The sequence below is a fragment of the Vulpes vulpes genome, chromosome 3, assembly GCF_048418805.1.
Source record: "Vulpes vulpes isolate BD-2025 chromosome 3, VulVul3, whole genome shotgun sequence".
In the NCBI taxonomy this organism is placed as follows: Eukaryota; Metazoa; Chordata; class Mammalia; order Carnivora; family Canidae; genus Vulpes; species Vulpes vulpes.
The window spans coordinates 63,343,280-63,368,985 of record NC_132782.1 but is presented as its reverse complement, the minus strand read 5'-3'; positions in this window follow the sequence as shown (position 1 = coordinate 63,368,985).

Sequence of the window (25,706 nt, the reverse complement as noted above, 5' to 3'; positions counted from 1 at the left end):
TGAGAGCAATACTGGCATGCTTTTGCTTTTTTAATTGTGGCTCCCGTGAGCAACGATCCTACACCCTAATTCCATGCTCTAGTGTTGAAAACATCCCTCTGTGAAGTAGTGCTAGCTACACTGTAAACATCTTGGAAAACTTTGCCAACATTACTCAAAATAGGCAGCTGGATTTTTTTTTATCATTTCCAGGTGCATTTGAGGGAGAGGAGAGTTCTAATGGACCTAAATTGTCTGTGTGATCCAAACTCCAAAAGTTATACCTACACATTTCAAAGAGATATTGCTTTGGAGACTAAAGGCAAATGAAACGTCCCCAGTCCTGTGTATGGATCTGCAGCGCCATTCACCACATTTGCAATGAATGCTTAAACACTATTTCCCCCCAAATAGTCTTGCTTCAGATGCTATTTTCTGATTCCAAATTTAGGCAAGAGATGTCCCTGCTACCGGCCAGGGGGCTCTCAGCATTTGGGTATACATGTGCTAAAATGTGCTGAGGGCTCAAGGTCCAATTCAAGAAGCTGAGGCAGAATGTCACCTGTCCCTTACAGACCTGGGGGCTCCCTCCACATGTTGGGTGTCCCCAGAACACAGGCTTGCTCAGGATAGCAATTATGCATTCCTACTTGGGCAAACATGTTTTGCCAAAGAGTCCCTCTTTTGGAAAGAACACTGTATCCTAACTGGAAACTTGACAAAGTTGAAATTTGGCAAGAAATTAGCTTCTCATGAAAATGTTCACTAATTCCGATTCATCAAAGCAAAAATGTGATTCATGTTTTATTTTATGGTGTTTTTTTTTTTTTTGAGTAGGATAATCTTGGTAGATAATCATTTTGGATTCCTAGGAGTGTGAACTTTGGGACAGAGAGGTACTAACACAGGCTAACTGGGGAGACGGGCAGTGTGGCCTGTCCAATACCATGTGAAGCATCTTGGCGCAGAGCACCACACAGGGCTGCAGATCTCCACGGGGCTCTCCATGGGCCCCCCTGCACCATCCTGATCTGCCTTTTCCCAGCAAAATCACCTGCAGAGCCCCAACGCAGACATCACCTCCTCCCAAAGTGCTTTCAAAAGCCCTTGATAACTTGAAATCACATTTCTTCTGGCTTTCAAAGCTTCCCCTCTGGCCTATAAGTACCTAAGTACATCAAATTCCATTTATGTAGGGTATCCTGTGCCTAATGTCCCTCACACCATGTCCACACTTACTCCTGATTTGGGCTATGCTGCATTTCCTTCAGTGTCCAGACTCAGTGGTACATGCATCACTCAGATTGTATCCTCTCTTCATGAGTCTGCAGATAACCTACCCACGTGGTGCTCCCTGTTCCTTCCAGATATGTTTTCCCCTTTCTGCAACCTAAAGGTCAGGGACTGTATTTTATGCCTTTTGGTGCCTCACCACACCCAGTAAAGGCCTGGACATATATTAACTGTTCTAGAAAAGCTATTGGCTTTAGATCTGCAGAGGGAGGCTAGGGCACTCTTCCGGCCCAGCTCTCAGGGTCCAGCTGTCTGGCCCTTCACTGTGTGGTTCCTTCCACGTGGCAAAGTCTCCACAAGGAGAAACAAGTGGCAGTACTGTCAGGCAGGAGAGCAGAGCTTCCTGAGGGTGGTCACTCTGGCTCCAGGGTGATACCCGGGGTTTCATTGATAGGGGTTGAAATGCAAAGACTCCGCTTCTGCCGCTGGAACACGGTGAGGTTCCCTGTGGAGCTGTCTCTCAATACTGGGTCAAATAAGCTCAACAGCCCAGCTCTTGCTTCAGGACAGTGTGAAGGACACCAAGTGGGGCAAAGTCTGTGTTTCTAGGCAGCACGAACAGCATGGGGCTGACCTGGATGTGGGGTCAGAGAGGGCCCACTTCCTCTCCAGACCAAGCATGTTTTTCGGTTAATCCATCCTCCGAGAGGCTTGTTGGAAGCCTTTGTAACATTTATCTATTCTTGAAATACGTCACAAAGGTGTTTCCCATGAAGGCATAAAAACCAGAAGCAAGGTTTCATCACCCAAGGTTTCTCCCTTGCACACCCTTATGGATCTTTAAGAATTTTTCCAAATATGCCAAGGACACTGTGGTGAAATCTGTATTCTGTGTCTGGTTTTAGATGAAGACCCAACTTAACACCATGAGCAGCCAGGCTTGGTCTCTTAAGGTCACAGATCAACCCACTTTGCACCCAGCCCTTATCATAGCTGGTGGGGTACTGACTCCTCTTCGGGCACATTTTTTTTTCTTGTTGTTTTTTTTAAGGCACAGAATGCAAACACAGCAACAATATTATCATCATGTTTTAATTTATCCTACAAGATAGTATTTTAATCAATAGTATAAACACATACTTCATTGCTCTGTGCTGAGCTGGGAAACTGATACTCAATGTCTCCAAATGTCCAGAAAGAAGGTCAGAGTCCTGTCCTAGGGCCAGGAAGTCTTTCCTCTGAGCCTCGTATGACCACCTATCCAGCAAGCTGGCTGTCTGCCTACTTCCTCCTGAGTGGCCTGAAGCACATGGACACTGGGCATGAGACCTCCGAGGACAGTTAGTGTAGGGCCAGGATGGCTCCTGGCCACCGCAATAGTACCCTTGACCTTGAACTCTTTCATCCACCTTCCAAATGCTGATGAGCTTAGCTAGAAACTAATGAAAGCCTGCCATAGTACTTTTAGTTGTAAAGGGAATCCCTTTAGTCAGTCAATGTTGGATTAGATCCCATGAAAATTAAATACTCAGTTTACAAAATGATCTCATTAGTAGGTAGATTGAAGTATGCCGTGGTCCCCGATGTGGATCCCTGAAGAGAATATTCAATGGCGGTTTGAGTGTATTTTGTTTCTTAGAAAATTGAGTTAATCAAGTAATGATACATTTCTTAGAAATGAGTATAAGTTATTAAAAATACTCGGCATGGACTGAGTGCCGATCCTGTGCACCCCGTCTGTGTCCTGGGCTGCAGCTGTGATGCTTGGAGCCCCAGGCCTCATCATCCTTAGCTTTCAGTGCAATTTATTTCCCATTTAGAATAATTCATCTCCTTAACATCTTTATTACTACTTCTTTATTGTGTTCCTACTGTTATTATATAAAAAATAAGATTTAACCATACTAATTTAGTGTTACTGCCTGGTTGATGGTCTATGCAGCCAATCTCTGTATTGGCAATGATAAGAGAATTTACTATTTCTTAGCATACCCAATATTCTCCAGGGTAGGCCACTTAAGAAAATCTGATGTGAGTTACATTTACAAAACTGTTAAAGAGTAAGATTTTCTTTGTTTTATCAAAGCACAAAATATAGGATTTCTTTAAACAACAATGGCATAGTTGGAATTAATATATGATTCAATTGATATACATTGTTCCCCCAAATCCCAAGACAGAGACTGCAAAGCCTGTTCATCATCTAATGTGGGGTGAACCTTTGTGGGTTTGTGCCCCCATGTGGGAGCCAAGGGAAGGAGATGACCTCCTGGTCACCAGCACAGGAAGTGTCTGCAGCCTAGGGAGCTGCAGTAAGTTACCCCGAGCCCGCCATCACCAGGATCTTATGGCCTGGTCTTGGAAGCCCCCTGATGACCAAAGCATCTCTGTGCACTCAGGACTGAGGGATGCCCTGGGATGCTGAGCTCAGAACTAACACTGGTAAAGCTGAGGCTGTCTTAGGCAAGCAAGCTTGTCATTTCCCTCCCACCCATTCTGCTGGCCAAAAAAGTCATGGAAGCAGGTCAGAGTCAAGGGACTGGAGCTGGAGACGGCTTTTCAGGAGGAGCCGTAAAAGGGTGTGACCATTTTACTCTGCCCTGCACAATGTAAGGGAAGTTATGACCACATGGAAAAAACAAAAAGACTTATTATCACAAAGGTATCATTCTCCCCAAATCACCCTGTGAATTTAGTGCAACTGCAATGCTGATTTCCGCAGCATCTCTTTGTGGGAGAATAAACTCCACATGTATCCAATAGATGTAAAGAGCCATTACATAAAAAAAACCAGACATGTAAGAGCATCACACAGAGTCAAGACGAGGGGAGTTAATACAATAGGTTTAAAAAATGATTATCCATGTGAACGAGTATAATGAAATTAGATACCTTCTTTAATAGCATATGTGAAACCATAAACCCTCAGTGTGAAAAGCAATGTCCTACAGCATACTGAAGTTACTCCTATGATCTGAGAGCTAAGAAATAATTTCTCTTAAAAAAACACAAAGGAAGAAAAAAGATTTATGTAAATTGATAGAGGGTAACAATATGTAAAATATGCTCTGAGTCCTGTATGGATGAACAGATACAAAGTAAAGCAACCAACCCACAATAATCACCACGTCCGAGCCCTGCATCCGCCTCGGGAAGAAGGGGGGCCCCTGGGACCAGATGCTGCCTCTGCTTCAGCAATGCTTCTATGTCTTTTTAAAAGATCCGGATAATACCCTCAAATGATGGGACTTGAGACGGAAATGTGTCGGGTGTAATGTACTCACAAGATGTTTCTGTGGATATCTCACGGGAAACGTCAGGCAGCAGCATGCCCCATCCACTGGGTACAAAGGATGGAACAGCCCCAAGTTCACCGGGCCTGCTTCTGTTTGTTAGCATATTTTACCAGAGTAAGTTTCAAAGGTTTTTCAAAGACAAGAAATGCACAGAAAAAATAGGCAGAAAAAAAATCACGTGTAGGCTGTATTAAATAAGTCCACTTATGAAGCACCTGGTGTATTCTATTTGGAAGCCACAAGGAGCCCTTCAGAGGTGAACACACTCACTAGATCTTCAATCTCTTTGTAGGTCACCCACATCCAGGGTGGCACATATCGGTGAGAAGTTATTTATCCTGCTGTCCACGTCATATGCATTCCAGTTGTGAGAACACTTTGCAGTGGGAAGTGAGCGTGCAGACAGGGGGCACGTGGAATTTAGAGCAGAAGGCTTGGACCACCCGATTCCAAACTGTTGCAGGTTGAAACAGAGGTTAGGGTTCAGCTGTTCCTTAGGGATGCTCTCAGGTTGGTGCCTGTGAAAGGTGGGGGGCACGGCACCGGGCAGAGGGGGCTGAGCTGCAGGGCTGTCCCCATGAAGGTTTTGGCGGAGACGTGGATTATTCCTTACATGAGATCAGTATTTAGGGTTTTCTCAGTTCCCACTAGGAGGCATTTCCCTGGAGGGAGGTATGTCTTGGGGTGAGGGATGCTCGGCATCCAAGGTGGGGTCTCAGCTGACCTCCTTCCCAGCCACTGGGAAGTGAGCTCTCCGTCTCTGAAGGGACATCCGTGTGACTCCCCAGTGCCAACTGTGCTAGCATCGCTGCATAAACAACAGGGCTCTAGACTCCCCAAAAATCTGAAAGCACTTCACGTTTTACAAACATAACGGCCAGCAACGGCCAGAGGCGCTTGGGTTACAGAGGACCAACGCTCCCGTGGCTCAGCCGCTCTTCTAGACTATTTTATTAGTGGCTCGATCTTGTTTTATTGAGTTTTATTGGGGAGTTGTTGCTGGGAAGTAATTTTGATTATTAGAGAAGTTAGATGTGGTTCATCTCTTCCTTCCTTGAGGGTCCGCATGACTCGGTGGACTCCGAACCCCCAGCACGAGAGCCCTGTGCAGTGTGTTCATAAGTGTTAATAGCTCCACGCTCCGATCTTTCCATCACTAGTGCAAGCAGGAAGTGGGGGCATGTTCCTGCGTGCACAGCATCCTCTGTGGGTGCCCACAGCCCAAACCCAGCACCCCAGAAAAAGCACGGGCCTGTGTCCCAACGCCCTCCCCGCCCGCTCCACCCTGCCTCTCTCTGGCCTGGGCCAAGGAAGAACTTTCTCAGCTTCTCTGGTTTCAGTTTTCTGGATAACACAGAGTTGTGCTGTCTCCTCATGGAGAGGTGTTAACATCACATTAGATCGCATCTATTAAATTCCTGCTCAGAAGCAGGTCCTGAGGTAGTGCAAGCATTCTTTTATCCTATTCCTTTGAAATTCTACTGGATTTTCCCTCCTCACTTGAAATAACTGGTTGTCCTTGCATCACTTCCTAGATAATTCTTTCCTCAAATACTTGTACACGTTTTAATTATCTGTACATAACAGGGCCAGCTTCTTGCTGTTTAGTGTGTTCTGTGAACCCGCCTGTCTACACTTGTGCCAGAACCACATTGCTTCCATCATCTCGTTTGGCTCCGGCAGGTTCCACGACAAACTGGGGATTTAGCTTTGGGGTTGGCCACTTCAACAGCTCATTGACCTTGAACCCTCACATCCTCTGCTTCCCCCGACACCCAGGTTTGCATTACCCTCTGTTTATAGTGTTTGTTTTCCCAAAATGGGTTGGGGGGGGTGGGGTGGCACTGGTGAGATCTGTGGGAGTCTTGTGAAGGGTCCCCTGCAGCGTGTGACCTGCAGCATGCGGTGGTGCAGCCGCACCCCAGGATGCTTTGGTGTGCCTTCTCCGCATGATCCCCACAAGAGCTCTCCAAACTTGGCCACCCCAATCCAGCCTTCCTCCATCCTCTCCTTCGATGCCTGTCCTTCCATTCAGTGAAGGAAACTGCCTTCAGGAACTAAGGTCTTTCTGCTGTTTTACTCTCCTACATCTTCCCGGGTCCTCCAGGCTTGGAGGCAGTGACCTATACCTTCCCTTCCTGTGAGGGACATCCCACAGGCCCTTCATGGGCTAGAGGCTGACATCTCCCTCAAGGCTCCATCGTGACCCCCTTTCTCCATCTCACAAAGTCCCACGCCCCCCTCCACTTGGATGGGCCTTGGGTGGGCATGCTATGGTCTCTCGTTTCACAGATGAGTTTTTCAACGCAAGGTCTCATGAGCCAATTCTCCATTATCCCTGTTCTCTGTTCCCGAAGGTCACCTACAACCCAGGCCAATGTCCTGTCCTCGGCACTTGTGTCCTCAGGCTTTGTCCTGAGAACCCTTGCCTTCAGCAAGTATCCTCCTTCCCAAACTGATGTGCGCTTTGGGGTCCTAATCCCACGCTGGTCCTCTCCCGCCACTGGCACTGTGCTCTAAGGTTCCTCTGATATTGCCATCACCTGTTACGAGTCTCTCCACATTACGTGTGATGTCACTCTAACTCTGAGTTATTTGAATGCTTCCCTGCCTTCAGATCACACCTGGAAGATGTTATTCTAGCATCTACATCTCTGATCCCACTTCTAGCCCTTTATTTGCACACATCTGGGATATTTCTGTTTGATGCCTCCACTTAAACTCAATATGTCAGACACTGAACCTTCTTCCTTATGATCCAAATACCTGTCTCCCTTCATGGGCATGGTTGGCTGGGATGTGACACCATGTTGTCACTTAGACATCACCCTTCCTCCTTACTCTGTTGTTAGCATTTGCCCATCAGAGTGTGATTTTCTAGAAATGAGAGGATGTGACCCTTTCTCATTTAAATGTAAAGAAGGGTTTTACACAAGAAAATGTCTCACACACTTGAGGTATCTGTTGAATTAACTCAGTCATCAGAATCTGTTCTGTCTCTGTTACCCTTGGGCTCCCTCTTTGCTGACAGGATCCTCCTTGAGGAAGGAGCCCAGATGTCCATGGGCAGATGATGGATAAAGACAATGTGGTCTATATATACAATGGAATAGTACTCAGCCATCAGAAAGGACAAATACACACCATGTACAGCGATGTGGATGAAACTGGAGGGTATGATGCTGAGTGAAGTAAGTCAATCAGAGAAGGACAATGATCATATGGTTTCATTAATATGTGGAATATAAGAAATAGCACAGAGGATCTTGGGGGAAAGAGAAGACCCTGAATGGGGAAAAATTCAGAGAGGAAGACAAACCATGAGAGACTCTTACCTCTAGGAAACACACTGAGGGTCCCTGGGGGGGTTGGTGAAGGGGATGGGGTAACAGGTGACAGGCATGAAGGAGGGCACATGATGGGATGAGCACCGGGTGTTATCTGCAACTGATGAATTATTGAAAACTACATCTGAAACTAATGATGCACTATATGTTGGGTAATTGGATTTAAATAATAAAAAAAATAAATTGCTTCAGTGGAAAAAAAAAACCCTGTTATGTCTTTTTTTCCAATTTTGATGACCCTTGGACTTACAGGAATCAGGACAAAAGACTTTTGTGTTACACTCACCGCCAGCCTGTTCTGCTTCTAGTTCACAGTGTCTGTGAATGTGCATGCATGTGCAGGTGTGCATGTCTGTATGCAGGTGTACATGTGTGCATGTGAGCTTTCCTGTAAGGACTTTGTGATTATTTATATCTATATAATTGATTTTGACACTAAATTCAATCCATCCTCCAGCCTGTTGTGAACTGCAGCAACCCTGACTCTGTTATCTTTCTTAATGGACAGCCTCTTCTGTCATCGGAGGATCTGCTTGAGAAGCTGTCAGTTCCCTCACCAAAGGCATCAAGGCGTCTGTCGGACAAGTGAGAACCCGGGACAGGGCCTGTGAACCCCTTGGTGTCCTCTCCTCCAGGTGGCACACCCACAGTCCTGCCCTGGGTCACATCCGACGGAGCACTGAAACGTGATCCCTGAATCAAACGGACAATGTGGAAAGTTGGTGAGATGTGAAGACCTTTGCTCTCGAGCTCACTGGATGGTTACGACTAAAGACATGGACGTCACTGTGCCCTGCACATGGAGAAGGAGCCCCAGGAGCAAGTTCCACCATCCTTCGGGTTACCAGGGGCTACATTCCTTCCATATTCCACTGCTTGTCACTCCTACCTGTCAAGTGTGCTCACACGGAGACCCCCTCAGCCCCTCCACGCGGCTGCCTCTCTGCTTTCTCCAGCCTGGTCTCCACCCTACACTCCCCTCTCACCTCCAGCTCACCCTTCAGCAAACTGTGTCAGTCTAGTGTCCCCTCCAGGGTCCGTGAAAGAGTGTCAGTAAGGTTCTACTCTAGGGCTTCTAGGAGGTGGAATGAATTCCTACAAAGCCTTTGCACCACGCGTCCCGGTGTGGTTCCTCAGTGAAAGTTAGCACTCACCCTTCCCGGGGCCTTTCCCCAAAGTACAATGACGGCCTGGAAACACCACTGCTGATAAATCATCCATTGACTTTAGCATTGACTTTCTAGTATCAGGAACTTCTGTGAAGGCATGTTGTTATGAAGCTTTATCCAAGTCCTTACTGAAACAATTAGAGGAGGGATTCTTGGAAACACAGAGACAGGGCCCCTGACATGGTTTAGCACAGGGCTCTGTGCCTTCCAGAACTGCAGCCTCTGCAGGAGAGGCCATACCGAGTTACACGTATGTTCATTACATGCGTACTGTGTCACCAACTCATATCTAACGTATAATTTTATATACTATAAAAAACATAATTTTGCATATATTAATCATTACAAACACTTACAGTATGTAACATGTGTAATATGGACATTTTGTAAAATTTGGAAAATTATAGAGAAGTGTGTATAATAAAATACAAATTGCCTACAGTCTTTAGCCTCCAGAAGAGTACCTCAGAGCAATATGTATATATGTATATTCACATATATACACATACCTTACATATGTACATATATTTTTGTACCTATATTATATATGCATATTAAGGTGTTAAAATGATACCTATGATTTTGAAAATTTTACAAGTATTATTTTTATAGTAAAATGCTTACCGCCTGTTAGATGGCACAGAAAAGCATAAAACTCACTGATAGGATCTTTTTAATTTCTTACGTGTTGACTCAGGGTGTCAAGGCCCAGCTCCACAGAGCAGCTGACTCTATCTCTCTGCAGATGAAAGGTGGAGACACAGGAGAGCAAAATGAAGAGCCTAAGACATAGAACTTGATAAATAAACGTTGGTTCGCGACAACAGGAAGCGCAGCAGTGTCTTCTCAGCTCCGGATGCCGTGGCTTTCCCCTCTATCTCTCGCACCGTCTAGGTGTTCAGTGAGCACCGATAGCCGCCGAGCCCTGATGGGGGAGACGGGTCATTAATCTTGGTTAGTGGGGCTCCTCGCTGACACAGCACCCTTTCCCAGAGCACTTTGCCCTCACGACACACGGAGATCCTCTTCACGCCAAAGGGGGAGAGCCCAGCACACAAGTAATGAAAATCTTTAAAATCCTCAAATAAATATACTTATTCATTTCCACAAGGGTGCAGAAAGAGCATCCCCATGGCCGTTATTTTTAAAAGCCTGCATTGCTGAACATGCCTGTATGGGCCTCAGGCTTCGTTACGACTAATTTGATGAATTGTTCCCCATCCCAGCACCGACAGGAGGACAGCAAGGCTCACAGAAGCAGCCGCCGGGACTCCTGTTGGAACACATTCTGAGACATCCCAGGTGTGGGCTTGCCCTGGGAAAGGAAAGGGAAGGGGGGGCCTAGGGCAGGGGATGGGTGCAGCGGGATGAGGGCTGCTGGGGCAGCTGGGAGATGGCACACTTATCTGACCCCCATTGTGGCCAAAGCTCACGCTGCTCTTCACGACAACCCTGGTAATGAGTGCCAATCGGTACCCTCGCAGGCAGGTTTCAAGAATCCACATGAGACAGGTGAGCTCCAGTGGATCCCAGGGGATAGTATCTAATCTACCTGTTAGGAGCCCACCATTGGGCGCAGGTTCCTATCCTCCTTGAGAAAGGGGCACAGAAGAAATACACCTCTTTTGGTAAACTCCTGCACGGGGCTGGAGTTTGGGCTCAAGTTATAAACTTTTTAAACATATGTTTCATTAAGAGACTCTTAATAGAAAGAGAACAAAAGAGTTTTCCATGACTTTGTTATTTCTTCACCCATTAACTGTGGAATATGGAAGTCATCCAGGCTCATGGCAAGTGCACAGAGTATGTCAAGCTGCAGAGTTCCCGCTCTGATCAACAAACAAAAATACACTGATACCTTGTTTCTTAAGCTTGATTTCTGTTCCAATTCAAGCATGACCTCTTGTTCAAAATTTAGTTCCCTAATCTCAGGGTACATTATCTAGGTTTTCCCAAATTGCCTTGTGTTATTTCTGCATCAAGTACTCGGACTCCATTGTGAGTGCACCTGGGGAAAGGGCGGAGAGGGACCAGAGCAGGACGGCCGGATCTCAAGAGATGGCAGGGTGGTGCAGGTTGTCAGTTAGGAGGTGGGGCGGCTTCTGTCCTAGGAGTTTGCTCTGCAAACTAGAGCAGAGGGAAGGTTGGCAAGGTAATAATGTGATGCTCCATGACTTATATTCTAGAACATTCTCTGTGAGGAGAGAAAAAGAGGTGGGAGGTAGCCGCAGGCTGCTAGCTGTCCAGGACAGCCAGAGCAGGCGGTGGGGTGGGGGGTGAGGACCTTCCAAACTGCTATCTTGACTCCCTTGGAGCCGTGCGCACCCTCCCTCTCTCTGTTGTTTATGCGTCACCCTTTTTCGTGGGTTTCATCCATGTCCAGGATCTCCCACAGCACCACGCCGGCCCTGGACAAGCCTTGGTCATGACGACAGAGGGGAGGAGTGCTGTGCTGGAGGCCTCACGCCAGCTGCCCGGGCTCAGAGCATCCCTGGACCGGACGGTGGCAGAGTGAGGCCCACACTCGGTGTCCCCGATGGTGGTGAAGCTCTGCCAAGCTGCTCGGAACCTTGCACCACTGACCTCTTCTAGAGGGTCTCGGCAAGGACTCCTGTGCACTCACAATTTTTAAATAATTGTCAATTCTAATCAGCAAAAAGATTACTCCGTTACTTGCATATGTATATACATATGATTGCTTGTGAGGCTGAATATATTTTCACATTTACAAAATCATATATTTGCCTGTTTGTGACTTTTTATTTACTTTTTTTCTAAGTTCTGGGTGGATGTGTTCATGCTTTACTTACTGCCTCTAGCCCTTCTTCTGCGAGCGGGAAGCTGTCCGCCGGTAGCCGAGGTCCAAGGGCCCCACACGCTGCCCTGACAGGTGACTGGATCCGTCGACGACCCCTGGTCCTGCGGTCTTGCCTTTGTCTCCTGGCTGCGCACGGGATGGCCCGCGGGTGTGCGTGGAGGCGCTGAGGGGCGCATGGTCCTCGGGATCCCCCGAACCACCGTCTGGCTCCGGAGAGCCCGGTGCCACTCTGGGGCCTGCGGGCGGCCGCGCAGCTCCATGGGCGGGCCGGGTGGTGGCAGCTCCGGGTGTCAGGCAGGATGCTCGGGCACACGGCCCCTCCTTGCCTTTTATAACACGGGAGAGCCTTTGTGTGCTGGACTCCAGGTAGAGCAGAATTTTTACCGTCCGCCGACTCCACGGTGGCCTTAGCCATTTGCGAGGCCCTTTTCAAAGCCTTTGGGTCCAGTGTGGGCATTTCCTCATTTGTGCAGACAAGAGCGAGGGCACGCGGGGGCAGGGAGCCCCAGGCTCAGTCCTGCGCCCCTGTGACCAGGGCCCCAGCTCCTTTCTCCCCGCTGACCTCCTGGCTCGCGCCTCCTGACCTGTGACACCCTCCAATTGTTATCTAATCAATTCAGCCGAAATTAAAAAGGTGTATTTGTATTTACTTTAACACCCTTTCACTGGGATGTTTGCGGCTGTGACCTTTCAGTATTGGATTCCGCTCCTGATAGCACACAGCCTGCCAGATTGCTTGGCTAATAAATAATGAAGCACCTTCTGAGCAGAGAGGGGGCTGCAGGGAGGGCCGGGCAGGGGGCCTGCACCCACCCGCCCGGTCCTTAGAGGGTCCCAAGGCTCCGGGTGCTTGCAGCCAGCCTCCAAGCTCTGCCAGGAACCACACAGTTGTGTTTTTTGTGTGTTACTTTCAGTACATTTCTTTGATTTACAGGAGCTTGAGTTTTTTTTTTTTTTTTTTTTTTTTATGGGAGTAAAATGCACGTCACATAAAACTGGCCAATGTAGTCATTTTTTTCAAAGATTTTATGTATTTATTCATGAGAGAGACACAGAGAGAGAGGCAGAGACACAGGCAGAGGGAGAAGCAGGCTCCATGCAGGGAGCCTGACTTGGGACTCGATCCCAGGTCTCCGGGACCACACCCTGGGCCGAAGGCAGGCACCAAACCGCTGAGCCACCCAGGGATCCCCAACAATGTAGTCATTTATAAGTGTATGATCCAGTGACATTAGAAACATTCCAGATGTGTAAACCTCTTGTCTATTTTCCATCAACCCAAACAGAAATTTGTGCCCATTACAGGACCACTCCCAGCCCCATCCTGACCCCAGCCCCTGGAAGCCCCTCTTCTTGTGTCTTTACTAATGCACCTGCTCTAGATTCTTCACTGTGTGGAGTCATGCCACTCGTGTCCATTCATGTCTGAGGTGGTACTTAGCATAACGTTTTCAGGGTGTGGCCAGGTTTCGGTGTAAATTGGTACTTCCTCAACAAGACATTCGTTTTTGGTATTTTCATTTCTCCTGCCACATGCCAATAAGGAATTCTTAAAGGAAAAATGAAAAACATTTTAATATCAAACCCAAAAGCCCATAGAATGTATAATCCTTTGAAAATAGAAGACAGGCTCAGCTGCTTTGGTGTTCACAAAGTTACAGGTTTCCTTGGAGGAAATTCCTGGAAACTAACAATGGTTCACGCTAACAAATATTACAAGGTCTGAAGAATCGGAGATCCAGGTGTGTGTGCCTTACACCCTGTATCAGGACAATACCATCATTGTTACGTTTTTGTCACTGCAATGGTTTCTAGCCTGGCGTCATAGCTATGTGCAACTGGCTAACTTTACAAACTTGAACAAATATCTAATCCAAGGGTCTGAGAAAATATAAAACAAATTATGATAATACAAGAAGATGATAAATGGTCAATTTTTAAAAATATACATAATTTGGTCATTATTCTTAACTCTGGAGCTGAATCTGTAGAAAAGAGTTAAAGAATCTATAGAAAAAAGTTAAAAGTAGCCATGTAGGAGCCTGATAGAGCTCTCTTGTTGACCAGACATCCTGCTGTTTCTGACCTTTGGGTGCCCACATCTAAAGTAGCTGTTAGGTTGTCTTCCTGCCTTGTCACATCCTCACCCCATCGCTGGAGTCCTGGAGATTCTGAGGACGAAGTGAGAACAATGGGAACACACACAAGATCTTCCTGAGGTCTTAGGGTCGTAAGCAAAGGACCTGGTGCCAGACAGTTGAAGTATGAGCACATGAACATGCTAACTAAAGGAGCTGAGAAGGTGAGTAATCTAGAGAGGGCTATCTGCAGGGAGCATTCTGGAACATGGTCACCTTCCAATCGAAGAATCCAGAAGAGACTCTGTCACTCACAGATGACATCTTGGCACTTGGTCTCAATGATGCAGTGGTACAAATCTCAACATTCTCTGAGCCCAACCTCCTTCTGGGCCACATCCATCAACTCCCAGGGGCTAAATTGTGTGATCCTAAGACACTTTTAGTTCTTAGACTTCTAGTTTGTTTCTGGTTGAGGCAACTAACAGAAACATAATGGTAGTGGTGGTAATGGTTGTTATTGCTGGGGATGATGTGATGGTGGCAAATGGTGGTGATGACAGTATTGGTGATGAGGGTGATGGTGATGATGGTGATAGTGATAATGATGATGATAATGATGTTAATGACAATGGTGGTGGTGACGATGATGGCGATGGCAATGGTGGTGATGATGGTGATGATGGTGATGGTGACGGTGATGATGATGTTGGTGATGATAATGATGATGGTGGTGATGGTAATAATGCTGCTACTGCTGTTGATGGTAATAAGATGATGAGGCTGATATGAATAACTTTAATTAATTGAATTCCTACTATGTGCTGGGCCCTATGTGAGTTCTCTGCCTTCCTCATTCTCCCAGTAGAAAAATGTAAGCCTCCCCTGCATGAGGACACAGGTCAGCAGGAAGAAGCAGTTGTTCAATGTCACCTAATGCGGAAGCAGCAGAACTGACTGTCAGGTCTCTGTTGCTGCCTCTGAAGTGCTTGATGCTGACAGCTAGAGGGACTAACTGTGAGCTTCTTCTTTTTCTTTATAATGCTCAAGATGTGTCAACTGACCTAAGAAGCATGGACTTCGCAACTTCTCTATGTTTGAACTATTATATAATGGATTTCCTCTTTCTACATGTAATTCTCCTGGTCTATGGTCTGTTCTTTCCAGATACTGTTTAAACACGTTTCTTTCCCGCCACCTTGCTCACCTCCTCTAACTTCTCCCCATTGTGCCACGGTGCTGTGTTCACCTGCCTTTCTTCTTCCATGTTCTCCAAGGTACCGATGGCTATGAAGTTCAAGGTGAGAGCGGGAATTGCAGATAGGAAGTATAAATATTGTATGTTATTAATATAGATTGAAATGAATGAAACTTTTTTGCCACAATCTCACATTATTTTAAATATATGGACACATGGAGTTCTCTATTTTAAGTCAACGTCTTTGTATTTTTGGAAAATAGTTGAAAAAATAGAATTTAAAGAAGCATAGATAAAGAATTTAACATCCATGTCAAGCTAATCTTTTGATTTTGTGATTAATTAAAAACATCTTTACAGCAAATGAAATTTTCAGAGCATTTGTAATATTTGACCACCTTACTAGAATGTTGACAATTTAAGACCTTTTTTCCTTGAACATTACATGACATCCTTTTCCACCATATAGCTCCACATCACTATGAATATAACAGAGAGGGAAAATTATTATGCTGTGGGACACTGAATTATTTCTACTACTTCAGCAGAATATTATGTTCAAAATCACAGAAAAAAATTTTCATTATAATGTTAAGTACTTTTTGAGGAGGAATAATGTTTTATGTTTGCTGAAAATCTGGTCTCCGCATAATACTATATTTTTCTATTCATTTATTATATATATTACGTTGACTTTCTCCCTCTAGACTGCTGAATTTTATTGTGACCTTAGATGAGTATAGTAACTCCAGATGGATGCTTGGATTAAAGTGATTTTAGCTGGTTAGATACAGAAGTAAATATGGAAAAAAAAAAAAAAAAACAGCTCTATCTGATCCCGTGAGGAAGTAAAGATAAAGAGTATGGAGAGTAACAAGTGTCTCCAAGATACCAAAAGTACAGCAGAAGGTGAAGATTCTGGGAGGAACATCAGCCTCTTGCTGTGGCTGGCTGGCTGCAAGCCTCTGCCCCCGTGGCCAGTCCACAGGGATAACAGGCTAGGAGGTGGAGGAGGAGCTACCTTTGTATAACCTGTTATAGGGTGAGCTATTGGCAGACTCTAAGCTTCTTGAAGCTGGAGACTTCTCTTACACTTCCCCACAGAGCCCAGGAAGACAGTGCATATGTAATAGATAATCTGTATGTGATTACTGCTTTGTCTCAAAATGATATTTAGAAGACTATATGTAATATAATTATTTTCCTTAAGCCTGTGTGCACTTTAGCTGTGTTGCACATACATCAACTAGCCTCTCTTTTCTTTCTTTTCTGGTTTTATAAGGGGGTCTACAAATATATGGATTTTGTAACAACATTTCACATGAAATTACTTACAATGACTTACATTTCTGTGTACACATACATGTTAATTCCCTCAACATTAAGGACCTCTACATTACAAAAAAAGTATAAAAGAGATGAATGTTTTTGATAAATTGAAATGTCTACATTTGGGATGCCCAGGTGGCTCAGCAGTTGAGCGTCTGCCTTTGACTCAGTACGTGATCCTGAGGTTCTGGGATCGAGTCCCACATCGGGCTCCTGCAGAGAGCCTGCTTCTCCCTTTGTCTATGTCTCTGCCTCTCTGTGTGTTTCTCATGAATAAATAAATCAAACCTTTTAAAAAGAAAAATCTTTACAGTTGTTCAGGAATTTGGCAAGAAAAAAATTAACTTGTATATTAGAAGTTCCTGAGTTTCTATTAGAAAAAAATATTTTTTACTATGAGGTAACTGATTTAAAATGGCAAATTTAACACAGACCATCAAACACATGGTAATATTATGGTAAAGCATCTTATATTTTCTCACTCGCTCCAGGACAATCTAATTCTCTCAAATACTTAGTTAACTTAGTTGGTTTTGAATGGACACTTCAAAGCCAATGATACTGATCAGAAGCAGTAGTCAGCTCCATGGAATAGTGGAGAGAATGCTTTGCCTGTAATATAGAGATAAATTTTTGTAAAGACAGTACTGATAGGTGAAGCTAAAAACTATGTTAGAGGAAGTACCACTTTCAGCACTTGGAGTGGCTGCTTACCAAATAAGTCTTCCAATAAGTAATGACTGTAGACTCTAGATAAAATATGGAAACGCTTAGCTGGCCCTGGGGACACTCAATAGTGTCTGGGATATAATCCAAAATTACTCGACATAAAAAGATGGAGAGACATATCTCTTTTTTTTTATAAATTTATTTTTTATTGGTGTTCAATTTGCCAACATATAGAATAACACCCAGTGCTCATCCCATCAAGTGCCCCGCTCAGTGCCCATCACCCAGTCATCCCCACCCCCTGCCCACCTCCCTTTCTACCACTGGAGGGACATATCTCAAGGGAAAGTCTCAAGGGGAAAGGCAACAGTTGCCAAATCCAAGATGACTCAGATGCTGAGTTTATCGAACAATAACTTCAAAGCAACTATTACAAGTATGCTCAGTAAGAGAAAGGAAGATATGTTTGTAATGAATGAAAAGACATGACATTGTATCATCAAAATTGAATATATGCACGTCAAAAACAAAATTGAATTAATACACATTAAAAAAATAGAAATTTTAGAAGTGAACAATTTGAAAAAAGTCATTGGCTAGGCTTCATTGCAAAGGGAGAGAACTGATGAAAAACTCACTGATCTTGAGACCAAATCAGTAATGATCATCCAATATAAATAAGAGAGAAAAGCAGGTAACTAGATCCCAGAAGAAGAGGGAAGAGGAAATATGATGGGAAGTAAATGTTTAGAAATGAACTTAGAGTGAGATTGTGATGACCAGGATGGCCAGGAAGGACTCAGACTCTGAAATGGAAGGCCTCCAGAGAGGTGTGATCTCTGGGCTATTTTGGAGTAGTAGCCAAGCTTAGATTGGGCAGAGCCAATAGCAGGTGCATGGAGACCAGCTGGTCACTGCCATGACTTTCGTGAGAACCGTAAAGGCAGAAACTGGCCCATGGCAGGTGGGAGCCAAGATGCAGACACTATTTGAGAAACCCTTCTGAAATTGAATCAACAGAACATGATTTTGTTAAAGGAAAGCAACTAGTTAAGAATGCGTTGGGCTTCTGATTTGGGTGGATGGATAATGCTTCCACTAAATAAAACAGAGTGTGTTAGGGATCCCAGGGGATAATATGAGATAGGTGGCATGGGAGAAAACTATTTACTGGGTGAGGGCAGTAAACTCATCTTGCTCCTCTACCTCATTTACCAAACACAGCTCTATATGATTTTGTTTTCTATTTTATAATGTGTCTGTAGGCTCAGAGGATGCAGATTTGGTCTCAGCAATGATGAGAGCAAATAAAGTGTGTGGGCTCTAAAGGTAGTGTCCATATCCATGGGTAAGACTTGAACAGGCCTCCGCAGACAGTTGTCACTCAAAGATATTGGTTTCCATAGCCCGTAAATACAGTCAAGCTAGATGGTCAACTGTGGTGGGAGAGGAAGTGAATAGACCAGTGTCACATGTGACAGAAGAGAGCAGCTTCACGTGGCCACCCTTTCAGGTGAACATGACATTACACCATCAGCCCCCTGGGGCCAGGATGGAGATGGTAGTGCTTCCCCACAGACACCAGAAGAAATGGCAGCAAGGCATCCAGAGGTCAGCAGGTGAATCATTCTCCCCTGGGCGAGGGCCAGTCTGAGTAGACCAGGTTCCATCTCAGGTGTGGACTTAGAGAGGGATGTCAGGGCATATTTCTAAGGATGGGTGTCTAATTGTGTCAGAGGGAGAGACCAGGACCGAAGGTGGAGAAGACTGCTCTAGGTGTTCACACCAGAGAGGACTGGAGGTTCATTTAACCCAGAGTGGAAAGGAGAGGCTTGGCTGTCCAGAGGCCACAGGATCAAGGCAGACGGAGTTAGAAACAGTGGAGGGGCAAATGGTCTGCTTGTGGACAACCCTCCAGAAGGAAAGCTGGATAAACGAAAAGTTCTCTGAATCTGACCAGTATTTAAAAATCGCCAGTGTCTTGGGAAAGGGATCTGGGACAAGCTCTTTGGACCACAGGATGTTCCAAGCCCAACCTGTGATTTTTTTGGTTCATTTGTTTTGTTTTCCTCTGCACAGTGCCTGTTGCAGCAGTTCACACTGCAAGTGATTAGAAGTCGGGCATGCTTACCTAGTCACCTCCAGTAAGGCTGTGGACCTCCAGCACATCCACGGGGAGAAGGCAGAGGGCTGGAAGCCGTGGGTGGCTGGGGCCATAGGCCAGATATGAACCAGGGAGGCTGCTGTGGCCTCTGCCAGGGGCCCTGGTTGAAGGGCTGGCTGTCTGTGGACGAACTGGAAAGGCCCATCTTTCTGAGCCCAAGATGGTGGCCCAGACCCTGACCTTCTGCAGCAAGTATGCACCTTTTATCCCATGTAAGTGGGGAAACCCCATAAGCCCTTGCTCTCCCTTCTGAAGATCCTCTCCACCTTCTCAGCAGGGGTGCTGAGGGGGAGCTCTATCCACACGCTCCGACTCTCTCCATTAGCAGGAGTCAGATATGGCTTAACTGTTCCCCCAGGAGAATTATTACATGGATCTCAGGCTCCAGCTTGCATGTATCAGGTCAACACCTTCCAGAGTTCTCTTTCTCTCAAGCTTAACAACAGGCAGCATTTGCTATGGAGCCTTCTCTTTCACCCTGGACCTCGAGTGACTGTTGCATATTGCCCCTGCTTGCCTGCAGGGGGAAGCTCTGCTGCTGGGGGCCGTTAACGATTCTGGGCCTCTTTGTTATTGCAGCATGACTTAACCTCGCCAATTGATCCCCAACTAATGTTATCATGGGCTCACTGTGTTTTGGGCCACAGAGTTAATTAAGTGTGGGCTCTGTAGTCCCAGTAACAATAGTCCTAACACCAGCTAGTGCTGGAGAGCATACTGATGGCATTACCTATCACTGAGTCCCTGTGTAGGGCCGTAGTTATCATGATTCTACTCCATGAAAGAGGGAACAGGGCTCAGAGAGGTTGGGGAGGTTTCTCAAGCCATCAGATCTAGCAGACGCTGGGATTTGCACTTGAGCCCAGGGCTTACATTCTCTCTCTCTCTCTCTCTCTTTTTTTAAGATTTATTTATTTATTTATTTATTTATTTAACTTATGTGATTAACTATTTCATTTAAACATATATTTATGTATATGGACACAAATACATGTATAGAATTGTAGGCATACACATGTATGTATAAATCTGTAAATGTATGTGATGCATGTGTATGCATGTATAAATGAACTGTATAAATGCATATATACATGTATGAAACTGTGAGTATATGTATGTATATGAATACATACATATATGCATGTATGATATATGCAAATCATATCCCCGTTCACACACTGCTTACTGCACAAGGGCTTGATTTTGCAAACCCGCAAGATATTTCAGGGAGCATGGGCACCGTGTTGTAGGAGGTGTCACTCCTGGCCTGTGAGCCTGGGTACTCAGAAATTGTAATGGGTGATTCCCCAGCTCTTCCAGGAAGGTTGCACTGGGACTCATTTTCTGAGTCCGAGGTCTGGGCCAGCTGAGAATCCTTCCAAACTGCTTTGTCTGCGGGACCCCCGGGAACCAGCCCACGGGAAAAAATAAAAACACACTGGACTTGTGCTGGTCACGTTGGGTGGCAGGGTCAGATTCTCCCAATCTCACGCTCTGGCCGTCCCTGGGTGTGCCCTTTCCCTTTCCTCTGGAACCCACTCAAGTATAGTTACTTGAACGAAAGCAGCCAGAAAATGAAATGCTTTCATGACTTTATAATTATCGTTCCAGTGACACAGAAGCCAGTACGAACACATGCACACACAGCATACTGTACACATGTATGCGTTTTCATTATTTGTGTTTGAATTTTGACTCTGTTCAGGATGAATTTATTCTAATTTGGGAAAGTAAATCAAAGTAATAAGGCAAGACGCTGCCGCACAGCCCTGCAGGGCGAGGGCATGACGTGGGGAAGCCGGCTGGAACACTGAAGCTGCGCAGCGGGGCTGAGAGCCCCGGGAGGGCCTGCACGGATGCGTGCCTCGATGGCACAGGCAGCAGGGACACCCGCTCCCAGGTAGTGGCACCCACTGTGCCTTGGGCTTCTCGCAGCGAGCTGAACTGTGCCTGTTTGGATGTAATTCATGCTTCAAATGCATTTTATTAGAAATATTTTAATCTTCCATGATAGATCAATCAAACTGAAGTTAATTGGCCAAAAAATGCTAATGATTGGTTATTCCCAATTGTTATTTTGCATATTAAGAACTTGGTGAATTGAAAAGCTAGGCAAGAGGCATTATTATTAATGGAAAACCATTTAATAGTAAAATATGGCTAATCTGATCTGCAATACATATCGCCTCCCCATATTACCAACAAATATTCATTAAGGGCTCGAAAGAACATACTTTCCTTTGGATAATGCATAAAAAATGCTCTATTCTCCGAACAAAGGTGAGGCGGGAGAGAACTAAAAATTTCCCATGAGCACTCAAAAAAGAATGAGAAAATTGAGTTTAATGATGGAGAATTATAAGCAAGTCTGTTTCTGGAGGAGAAAAAGTGCAAGCATAAAAATTGCCTTGTGTTGGGAAGAAATTTGTTATTGCCCTGACGAGATTAACCGCGGTAATTGGCACTGTTTTTTTTTTTTTTTTCCCCTCACATATTGTGCATCCCTGCAGAGGCAGCAGTAATAAATAATGTGCACTTACCCGCACCATTGGTCATCCCCAGTGCTATCACGGCCACCTCCCCCATCCGGGGAAGATAAATGTGATTTAAATTAATAGCCAGTCCTAAATAACTCCTCAGCTGGTAAACGGCGCATTTATCAGGCCCAGACAGGCAGTGTCCTTTGATTCATGGCCCCCCCCTACAATGTGAAGGGTGCGTACAAAAATTGTTATTACTTTTTAATAAAGTGTAGCAGTCTGTCTTCAGCCATTTATCAGAAACGGTGGCATTCTGACAAACAGAAATATCTTAGCAGAGGATGAATGAGAGGGATAAAGGACACATTTCTCAACAAAAATAATCACTGCCTAAATAATCTCATAAAAGTCAGTTTTTAAGTACCTCGAAATAAATGTATCCAGAAAGATACAGGCCCTGCGGGTTGTTGAACGAAAAACTAAACAAACTATTTTCATATTCACCTTTGCAGGGAGGAGAATTCTTGTTCCTGTTGGCAGCCCTGTGTGGTAGGGATGCAAATACGTGTCGGAGCTTTTAAAGGAAGGCGCCGCCACCCTTCCCCGCCGCCCGGCTAGGTGCTAGGTGCGCAGATCGATCCGCAGAGCCTTCCCCGGGATGAGTAATGCGCAACAGCGCTCGCTGCATTTTTAACATTGAAACTCTGTTGTCGTTGCTTTTAATTTCCCCCTCTGACATATTTTTCAGAGCAGCGGCCCACTTTGTTGGATCTTGATTCATTTTGTGACTGATTGTCCATGCTTTGCGAAAGATACTTACAATTACCCACATAATTGGATTGGTCAGCGAAAATCACAAAGGAAGCTCAAAGCCCGCTCTCCACTGAAATCCTTTCTCTCTTAATTAAATGAGGAGTAAAACCTCCCTGGTGTCAGCAGGTCATCCTTTCAAAGCGCTTGGGCAGGTTCAGAATGGGGATCCCTTGCTCAGTGATTTCCTTTGTGCTTGGGGAGATCGGGGCAGGGCTCGTGGCCTCCCCCCGCCGTGGCCTTTAGTTACACATAACCACGCTGGCAGAAGCCTTGGCCAAATCGACTTTTGTAGGGCACGCAGAGACCATAACCAAAGAGTTTGCAACATCAGAAAGGCTTAGGAGTGGAATGTTTGCAATTTGTAGCACTTGAGCCATGATGCAATTTTCAAGCCTCACCAAAGTGTGACTTTTTCCTGAATTGACACATCGTAAAGGGGCGCCTGGAAATCAGTTTAACTCTTCAGAGACACCAGTTCCCGTATCCCCCAGGCCCACGGGGTTTCTCCTTCTGCTGGGCCAGCCTGGTCCCAGAGGGGGACATCCCCTCTCCGAATGCGGTCAGAGCTTTATGTTTTAAGGCTTTAACTCATGAGAAATACTGACGTGCGTTTGGAAATGACTGCATGGGGTGAGCACTTGCAACAGTGTGCGGCTCACTACAGGTGCTCCGGGGGTGAGGGCGTCATGGTGGCTCCTGTCCCTTGGCACAACTGTACCTTAGCCACAGGGAAATGGAGCAGGAGACCCAGAGGAAATAAACAAAAGGGAACACAGCTAAGGCGGGCCACATGCAAGCTTCAGAGCAGGTGGGGTTTCAAAGCAGCTTTCCACTGGCGGGTGGGGTCCCCTGTCATGACCCCGGGGACATGCCACCTCCAATGTTGTTTGTACCTTCATACTTATTTCACCGAGGGGTGCAGCTGTTTTCTGGGAGAGGGCCGGTTGATCTGGTTGGAGGTCGTTCGATGACCTGGTGAACTTTCAGGCCTGTCCGTTGTGGCTGAGAACAGGGAGGAAGGTCCAGGGTTGGCACCACAACTCAGTGTCACCATAATGGAAATCAGCGTTTTGCTTGAAAAACGTTTTGCTTGAAAACACGTCCACCCACCCCATGGCCAAAGGCCACACACAGGTTGCTTCTTTAGCTCTGGGTGCTCTGGACCATCGGTCACTCACCCAGGCAATAAATAGTAAGGTTTTCTCTTGGTCTCATGAGCACATGGTCCAGTTTCTCAAAACCACCTCTCTTGATGACACTGTCCCTTGTCAGCTGGGCCCACACTGGGGAAAGCCTCCCGACACGTCCCCGGAAGAGTAGGACTCTTAGTGACACAAATAACGGATTTTAAGGAACAACAAACAAGCTCCTGTGGGAAAGACAACCGCTTGCCACTGCTGCTATTAGAGGCACTCTTTTTAAAATCCACTCCTGGCTGTTTGTCACTCAAAATATCTCCCAAACTACCAATTAATGTTTTTCGTTGCTACAGCCGGATCCCCCACCACTATTGATTCTGTCCAGAGAGCCCTGACCACCGTTGATCTGTCGCACGTAAGCCAGATGCTGGGAAGGAGCCTGGCCCTGTGTCAGGGAAGAGCACCTGCCTCCTCTTCCTACCACGGGCCTTCCAAGCCTCCGTGCCAGGGGGTTTCGAGAGGGATCCTCTTTCCTGGAAATCAGCAAAGACCCCTCATTTAGTTTCCCAGGAAAGAAAGCACACAGCTCCCTGGAGCCTCCTGAGTAGGGCCGGCGCTGTGCCGCACACACAGGTAATAGTCAATCCATTAACCTTTGCTCACGGCGACCTGCATGCTTTTAATACCTTCCCGGTAATAGCTGTGCCCGGGAAAGGGCAGGGCGCCCCTCCTCGCGGTAATAGGCTCCGCTCCGGCCCACCGCCGGCCTCTCCCGCCTGCCAGCCACCTCTCTCTCTCCCCTTCCGTTGTGCGGAAGCTAATCTAAAAGGAGCTGTGGAGGCAGAGGTCGGTTAAACTGTAACGCAAATGTTACTCCTCGATTATCTGGCTGGGGTAAATGTCAACTGCTCCGGGCTCAGGCGATGGGGAGGGCGAGTGAGGCTGCAGTGGAGCGGGAAGGGGCTGCCTGCAAACTCTGAGCACCTGCTTCTCCGTGCTTCCCTCCTGGACCTCGGGTCCCCAGCCCACGGGCCTCCCGGCACCCAGCCCCCAGCGAGCAGCAGCCCTCAGCACCCAGCTAGCCGGCCTGCTGTGTCTTCCTCCCACCCTGAGCCGGGCCTCTGCCCATGGGCAGTAAACAGCTCTGCTAGGTGAACAGTCTCCTCTGAATGTCACACAGCCTCTTGAACAGGATGACAGACTTTACAACAAAGGCAGTGTGAGTATCCCCCCTACATGCACACACATGCACGCACATGCACGCATATGTGCACACATGCATATACCCTATACACACCCACACACATGCACGCACATGCACGCATGCCCTACACACATGCACACACACAGATGCTTTCTTTCTCTTATAGAGGTTTAATGCAACAAACTGAGTACTTCCTATAGACTAAAAGGGACACTGTTTTTCAAGTTAAATTAAAGGCTTTATATTTCCTATGAAAATGTATATTCTATAGCCCTCTAAACAGCAAGACACAAAACTAATGGCATCAGAAAACGGCTTTTGAGGCCTGGCAGCCAGCTAGTGACAAGAGGCAAGGGAGAAACAGGAGATACACTTTGACGTGTGGGGCAAAGAGGCAGAATGAACTGGTCACACGTCCCCGAGCCTGGGTGTCTCTGCAGCATCATTGCCCATTCCTGCTCCAGGACCAGCTCTTACCCTTCCTGAATAAGGAGACCCACTTTCACTGTGTGGTGGTCTCAACCCGAAGCCCAGTGGGTGCCAGGATCCCATGGTGAGCGAGGTAGGAGGGGCCAGGGGACCCCAGCAGAGCAGGGGTTTCAGCTCACCAGGCAGAAGAAGCAGATGCGCTGGGTCTGGAGGCTGAGACAGACCCCGTATGGACATGGGTTTCATTTTTGCTTTTTGCTCTTTTTTTTCTTTCTTTTCTTTCTTTTTTTTTTTTGGTCCAGTTCCCTGGGTGACAGAGAAATCTTATTACCGCCTAATTTTAGGTGCAGGGATCCAATTA